A 7,606-nucleotide genomic window follows, 5' to 3' on the forward strand; every position below is an offset into this window, starting at 1 on the left:
AGCCCTTACTTTAAGAAATATCTTTAAAACTGAGAAAGTTACAAGTGTTTTTATGAGAAAGGTTGGAGTCTGATATTCACGTGACATACCATTTTAGTATATATAGGCAGCTAAAACTAGACTTAAACACACTATTTGTGAACAACGAGTGTGTATTGTTAGTACCGTGAAGATGAGCCATCAAGCATCAAATGTGGATAGAATGGTGGAGGATGGCAATAGAGTGGACAGGGGGCGTCCGCTGGTGAGTAAATCGGATTTTTTTTTGGCCTTTGGCTTTTAGCGGGCGACCGCGGGTCTTACGACTAGCAGGGGTAAAAAAAAATATTTTTCATTGGGAAGAAATGTTCACGTCCAAGGATTTTTCTACGAGGTACATCGCAAGATCTTTTAGCGGGCTACCGCGGCCTCTTGCGACGACCAGTGGAAAAAAAATATTTCATCGGGAAGAAATGTTCACGTCCGAGGATTTTTCTACGAGGTACATCGCAAGATCTTTTAGCGGGCTACCGCGGTCTCTTGCGACGACCAGGGGACAAAAAAAAATTCATCGGGAAGAAATGTTCACGTCCGAGGATTTTTCTACGAGGTACATCGCAAGATCTTTTAGCGGGCTACCGCGGCCTCTTGTGACGACCAGGGAAAAAAATTTCATTCAGTGAAAATGTTACACATAACGTTTATATTGCAGATAATAGAGGACCCCTCCACGGGACTGACGAGTGGGACAGGCCCGAAGCACATCATCTTTCAAGATGGTGTGCCGAAGGTAGTGGTGAGGGATGTACCCGTTACCAAGATCCAGAGGTCCGGATGCGAGTGGCGGCCGACGAAGATGCCGATGTCACAGATGAGGACCTGGGGGATCCCGACCACGGAGAAGCCCACGGTAGAGCCGGGGCTGATAACTAGAAGGCTGGTGATTAGGGTTATAAGTGTCGATCTACACTGTTACTTGTTGAAATCGGTCCACACTTTTGAAAATCAGCGAAAATGTTACACATAACGTTTACATTTCATTTCATCGAGGATCCGCGGAAGACGTTTTAGCGGGCAGCCGCGGGTAGTACGATTAGCCGGGGAAAAATAATTTCAGCGGGGAGAAATTTCTATGTCCGAGGATTTTTCATCGAGAGGCAGCGGGCGGATATTCTCCAATCTTACACATAACATTTACATTGCAGGTTTTAATGGAAGAATCTAGCAGGGTGATCATTAAGGATCACCATGAGACCAGTAGGGTGGCCCGGAAGCACACCATTCTTCGGGATGGTGTGTGGAAGGAGCTGAAGTGGGTTTCCCCCGGAGTGAACATCCCACTGCCTAGTGAGCCTTGGTGGCTGGCCCGCGTCCAGGACGCCAGAAGGATTGACCAGCAGAGGATTGGACAGGAGGCAGCGTGGTGGGCACGGCAGGACAGGACCCGCTGCGTATCAGGCATTCTAGCGGGTATGCCTAGCAGGTTTGCCCTTAATAAAAGTGTGGGACGGCCTGTGAGGAGCCTGTTTCTGGGGAAGAGGCAGTTGCGGGCAGGACTGGGACGGGCAAGCCTGAGAGTCGGCGGTGCAGCCAACCGCGTCCAGGCTTGGACAGACAGTTACCTTTCTATAGGTGAGTACCTTTACCTCCTATGTTAAATCTTTACTTTCAAGTCTTCATGGGGAACTACTGTGCTATGTATTCACACATTATTTTTTTTTTTCAGGTAATGCAAACTTCATAGAGAACTGTTGTGCAATGTATTCACACATTATATATTTCAGGTAACTACGCGGGAGCCGGCCAGAGGATGGAGGTCCCTATTGACCTCAAGGTGGAGGTGGACGCTGGCACGGCCGACCCCGTCTTATTCCAGGCGGTCCCTATTGACCCGATAGTGCCCAAGACAGAGCCTGTCACCGGTGAGTACCTTGTATTTAGATATTAGCCAACACTGTCAATCATTATCACTGTTAAGTACGTGAACATGCCTTGCTAATCTTTCCTTTCATTTTTTACAGAAGAGGACATGGTGGAGGAGGAGACCAGGGTCACACCGACCCCAACGCGGAAGGAGGGCATGACCCCAACGCGGAAGGAGGAGACCAGGGTCATGGCGACCCCAACGCGGAAGGAGACCAGGGTCACACCGACCCCAACGCGGAAGGAGGAGACCAGGACCAGCCAGCAGAGGGACGCGGTACAGGAGGCGTACCTTGAGGACTCTGACAGGTACAATATTGTATTTAGATATCGGCCCCAATGTTTCCTGCCTTATATCTTTTATGCGTAGCATTTTCACGGGCTATGCCTGTGGTTTATGGGTAGCATTTTCACAGTTTCTTCGGCTGTGCATGTTTTCATCGTGTATAATTTTCTGATACTTATTCTTACAGGATTGCAGGACTTGGACCTGGAATGGTCCAAGCTGGACGAGAAGGAAGAGAGGAAGGGTGTATCCTTCCTTGGGAACCTGCTGGCGCAGCAGACAGAGCAAGATGTTGAAGGGTTTCAAGAAGTCGCCGGCGCCAGCAGCTTGCCCAGCCCCGAAGGTTCGCCAGTTTAGGGGGGAGAGGAGATCGTCCAGGAGGAAGTCTATGGTGTTGTTCCCAGAGGCAGCTGACATCGTACAGGAGAAGCAGGGTATGTAATTGTGATAATGCTACGCATAATGGTGAATACTGTATTTGTTTTTTGTTGGTTTTTTTTCTGTTCTATATGATTGTGATAATGCTACCCGTAATTGTGATAATGCTATGCATAATGGTGAATACTGTATTTGTTTTTTTTGTGTTTTTTTTTTCTGTTCTATATGATTGTGATAATGCTACGCGTAATTGTGATAATGCTACGCATAATGGTGAATACTGTAGATGAACATGGCAAATATTTTTTTTACAGAGTCAACAGACATGTCATCAGGGGAGGACTCCTGTGACCAGTATGTCCCGCCACCCAGCGCTGATGACTACTCATCGGACGATAGCGGTAAGTTTATCATTAGACATCGAAGTGACGGGCATGAAAATATATCAAATTATGAAAATATATTTTTAGGTGTGAAAATGTTACAAGTAATATTGAAAGTTGACTATTTCCTTTTACAGCGGTAGAAAGTCCTTCGGACGAGGAGGCACCTCCTGCCAAGAAGAGGAAAGAGGTTTCAAATGAGGAGAAGGACCTGTTAGGTAAGTTTAACAATCGTTAACTTGACTTACTGTGAACGCGGTTGTCACATTTGTAGGACGGATAAGATTTGAAAATTAACTGAATGTGAAAAAAAAAAAAATTAGCGAGAGCCGCGGGTTAACGGCTGGAGACAGAGGGAAGCCGCAGAAAAAAACAAGGCGGCCCGAGAAAAAACAAATTTTGTGAATGTTACTTATAAATGTTCGCACTTTTCTTGCAGATTCTTCGGCCAAGGGGTTTGTCGCCCGCACTATTGCGGAGTTTGAGGCCAGTTCCGCTGGAACTGATGTTCCAGCTGTTGTTGCTGACGTGCCAGCGGAGGAGTCGGAGTCTGATGAAGCTGATGACCCACAGCCAGCTGACGAGCCAGTTCGTAGAATTGAGGTTCCAGCTGTTGCTGCTGACGTGCCAACGGAGGAGTCAGGGTCTGACACTGAAGCTGATGACCCACAGCCAGCTGACGAGCCAGTTCGTAGAAGGACGAGGAGAGCCGCCACGAAGGTGTATAAGGGTGACACGGTGAGTTTTATGTTAATATATTTTTTATTATATACTATATATACCCTTAAGGGCTATCAGTGTAAAACATATCGAACCCCTCAAGAAACTTTATTCGGTGGACGGACTTGTGTATTTTTCTGACAATTGCTACCCGTCATGTGAAAATGTTACACATAAATGGGAAAAATTTTCGGACCTGAAACTTTATTCGGTGGACGGACTTGTGTATTTTTCTGACAATTGCTACCCATCATGTGAAAATGTTACACATAAATGTTTTTGTTTTATTTTCAGAAACGACCACATAGGGAGTGCCAAATTGAAGGGTGTACTGCTGCGGTGGTCAACCTGAGACGTCACATGACGGTGTGTCACCCTGAAGCCGAGGCGGTGCCTGTGAAGACGAAGGGCAGACACCGCGACCAAGGCAACAGGACCTACGGTGGCCGTCTTGAGTGTGGTCTGTGCGGGTCAAATACGATCCGCATGGATGTGCACCTTAAGACGGTGCACAAGCTGGAGAAGGACAGCGAAGAGTTCCGCGAGGCCATCCAGGGAGCAGTGCCTTACGAGGAAGGCACCCAGGCTCAGCAGGAACTACAACAGGCCCTAGTAGACTACGGGTGAGTTTGTATTTTGGTACCTTTGATTGCGTTTTTAGAGAAAAAAAAAATACATTGAAATATGACGTGGTATGATTGTCAGTGGGAAAGAATTGGGGTACGGCCGGCCTTTTACGTCCTCGCTGACGACCCAAGACTTGTAAGTATACATATTTTCCGTTGTAAGTATACATGTGAAAGTGTTACGCATACGTGAAACTTTTAAGTATACATGTGCAAATGTTGCGCATAAGAAATGCATATATATACAAATGTTGTTTTCCCTTTCAGAAAGACGATGACCGACAGGGCGTGTGGGATAGCCCGCAAGGCTACCACCACACAGAGCCACTTGACGGCTGTGAAGTTTTGGTTGCCCACAGGGCTGACAATGCAGGCGCTCCTGGATCTGGAGAAGATCGGCACCTTGGACGGTGAGGTCAACCGCCACCTCCAAGAAGACAGGTAAGTCAATCATACCCTGTAAGCCTTTACGTTGTGTTTGGGGGGAATGTTGCACGCCATGTGAACATGTTACGCATACGTGAAACTTGTAAGTATACATGTGAAAATGTTACGCATACGTGAAACTTGTAAGTATACATGTGAAAATGTTACGCATACGTGAAACTTTGTAAGTATATACATGTGAAAGTGTTACGCATACGTGAAACTTGTAAGTATACATGTGAAAATGTTACGCATACGTAATGCAGTGTCAGTTATTTCCTCTTTTTCTTTTTCAGAGTGAAGCCTGCTACCCTGCGGGTATACCTCCACAGCTTGGCTGGGTTCCTGCAGTTCCTTGCAGGAAAGGGTACTTGGCTCCGCCATCTGCGTCTCCTTGCAGACCAGCTCACCACGCTCTCCGAGACAATGAAGACGGTGAGCAAGAGCCTGAAGGAGGATGTCCTCATCGCCAAGGTGGCGAGGACATTCTGGATCTGGAGCCAGCGCAGATAGCCAAGTACCTGGACGGACAACGACCCACCAGAGCCAGGACAGTGATCGAGAAGGCAGAGAGAGGAGAGCAGCTGTCCAGGGCAGAGAAGATGGACGCCCGGAACATCTTATGTCTCCAGTTACTCTTGAGTAACGCCAAGAGGGCTGGGGACATAACCCACTTGAGTGGGGCTGATGTCCTGGCGGCTGTAGCAGTAGATGGGACTGATATCGAGATCGAGGTAAATCACAATAAATTATAAGTTATCGGTATTAAGTGTTAAGTAATTATATTACTGTGGATCGTATTAATATCAATCTCTCTCTTACAGGTGATTAAGTATTACTGTCTATCGTATTAATATCAGTCCCTCTCTTACAGGTGTTCGAGCACAAGGAGGCGCGCTCTGGCAAGATCTGCCATGTGAGGATAGCTGCTGACCTCCTTGGACTCCTGCAGGTGTACGCGACACACCTGAGCCTACCAGTCAACCCACCAGAGAAGCCCCAGCCTTACTTGTTCCTGACGGGCAAGGGAGAATTCCTTACGCCCTCGGTACGTATATTTACATAAGACATACATTATGTGTTTGAACATTGTAAATGACGGTGTTTTTATTTCGCGGTCTGCTATCGGTCGTATTATGTATTATTCGTTGAGGTCATAATGTCAGTGTGATTTTTATTACAGGCAATGAGTAAGCTGGTCCAGACAGAATGGGATAGATTCTGCGAGGGAGAGGGGATGAAGAAGACAACCCTAACCGCCAGTCGGAACAGGAAGGTGGCGGTTAGCACCCTCAGAGAGAGCGGGGCCACCCGGGAGGAAGCCATTGAGCTGGCCAAGCACATGGCGCACAATGTAGCGACTGCCGACAAGTACTAAGACCAGTCCCGGCGAGTGGAGAGCCATCATGCTGTCCTGGACAAACTTGGACAGGCCTTCAAGGTAAATTAGCTTACTAGTCGCAACAAATATATTATTCCCGTGAAAATGATTCTTTTTTTGTGAAAATGTTACTTAATGTTATTTTAAATTTCACTATCAAATTTCAGGATGCAGCAGCAAAAGGACAACAGCAGGACGAGCCGATGGCCGGAGGCAGCGGTGTGGTCCCCTCTCGGGCGGAGAGAGAGCAGAATCTAGAGGAGCTGGTTGTAGAGAGGAGTAAGGTAGAGGTAAGTACTTTAATTAGTAAACTCAGTCAGTCGGACCTTCGATAAAACACACAAGATCGGGCAGAAAATTATACACGATGAAAACATACGCAGCCGAAGGAACTGTGAAAATGCTACCCATAAACCACAGGCATAGCCCGTGAAAATGCTACGCAGAAAAGATATAAGGGGGGGGAAATATTATCAATGCCTTGGCTATAGGTATCTTTATTTTTGCAGACGGGAAGGCCAGCTGAGGACACGAGACAGAAGAAGAAGAAGAAGAAGGCTCCGAGATTTAGTAAATGGAATGAGGGACTGTTGGACTGAGATTTTTTTTTTATTCGTGATAGAGACACCGACCAATAGGGAGTGGGAACGGGGATTTTTTTTTTTTTTTTTTTATTAGTGATAGAGACACCGACCAATAGGGAGTGGGAACGGGGATTTTTTTTTTATTAGTGATAGAGACACCGACCAATAGGGAGTGGGAACGGGGATTTTTTTTTTTTTTTTTTATTAGTGATAGAGACACCGACCAATAGGGAGTGGGAACGGGGATTTTTTTTTTTATTAGTGATAGAGACACCGACCAATAGGGAGTGGGTTAGGGGATTTTTTTTTTATTAGTGATAGACACCGACCAATAGGGAGTGGGTTAGGGGATATTTTTTTTTATTCGTGATAGAGACACCGACCAATAGGGAGTGGGTTAGGGGATTTTTTTTTTTTTTAATTCGTGATAGAGACACCGACCAATAGGGAGTGGGTTAGGGGATTTTTTTTTTTATTCGTGATAGAGACACCGACCAATGGGGAGTGGGTTAGGGGATTTTTTTTTCGTGATAGAGACACCGACCACGTGTATATCTGTTGTATATATCTGTATATAGTATTACTTATTTATTCTGCATGTATAGAGTTAGGGATAGGCCTATGAGTGGGGGTTATCGTGTTCTACCATGCAGCGAGTGCCATGTTGAAGAGTGCACTGCTGTGGTGGTACTTCACGGTGATGCTACGCATAAGCCTATCCCTATCCCTGTTAAAGGCGGGCAGGGTGGACCGGGGTATCTTTTGCTTGTATATATCTTGTACATTGTCGTTGCCTTGTGTATATATCTGTATATAGTATTACTTATTTATTCTGCATGTATAGAGTTAGGGATAGGCCTATGAGTGGGGGTTACCGTGTACTACCATGCAGCCAGTGCCATGTCCAAGACCGCACTGCT

At 46.4% G+C, this 7,606-nt stretch overlaps 1 long non-coding RNA gene across 1 annotated transcript; it reads left to right on the forward strand.

The window, feature by feature from the left end:
• The first annotated feature begins 794 nt into the window (after nt 1–794).
• Nucleotides 795–2,015, forward strand: LOC143049459 (uncharacterized). Its single transcript, XR_012970255.1, has 3 exons — nt 795–919; nt 1,185–1,611; nt 1,764–2,015. It is a non-coding gene; the product is annotated as an uncharacterized LOC143049459 (long non-coding RNA).
• Nucleotides 2,016–7,606: the final 5,591 nt, after the last annotated feature.

The sequence above is a fragment of the Mytilus galloprovincialis genome, chromosome 10 (assembly GCF_965363235.1).
Source record: "Mytilus galloprovincialis chromosome 10, xbMytGall1.hap1.1, whole genome shotgun sequence".
NCBI lineage: Eukaryota > Metazoa > Mollusca > Bivalvia > Mytilida > Mytilidae > Mytilus > Mytilus galloprovincialis.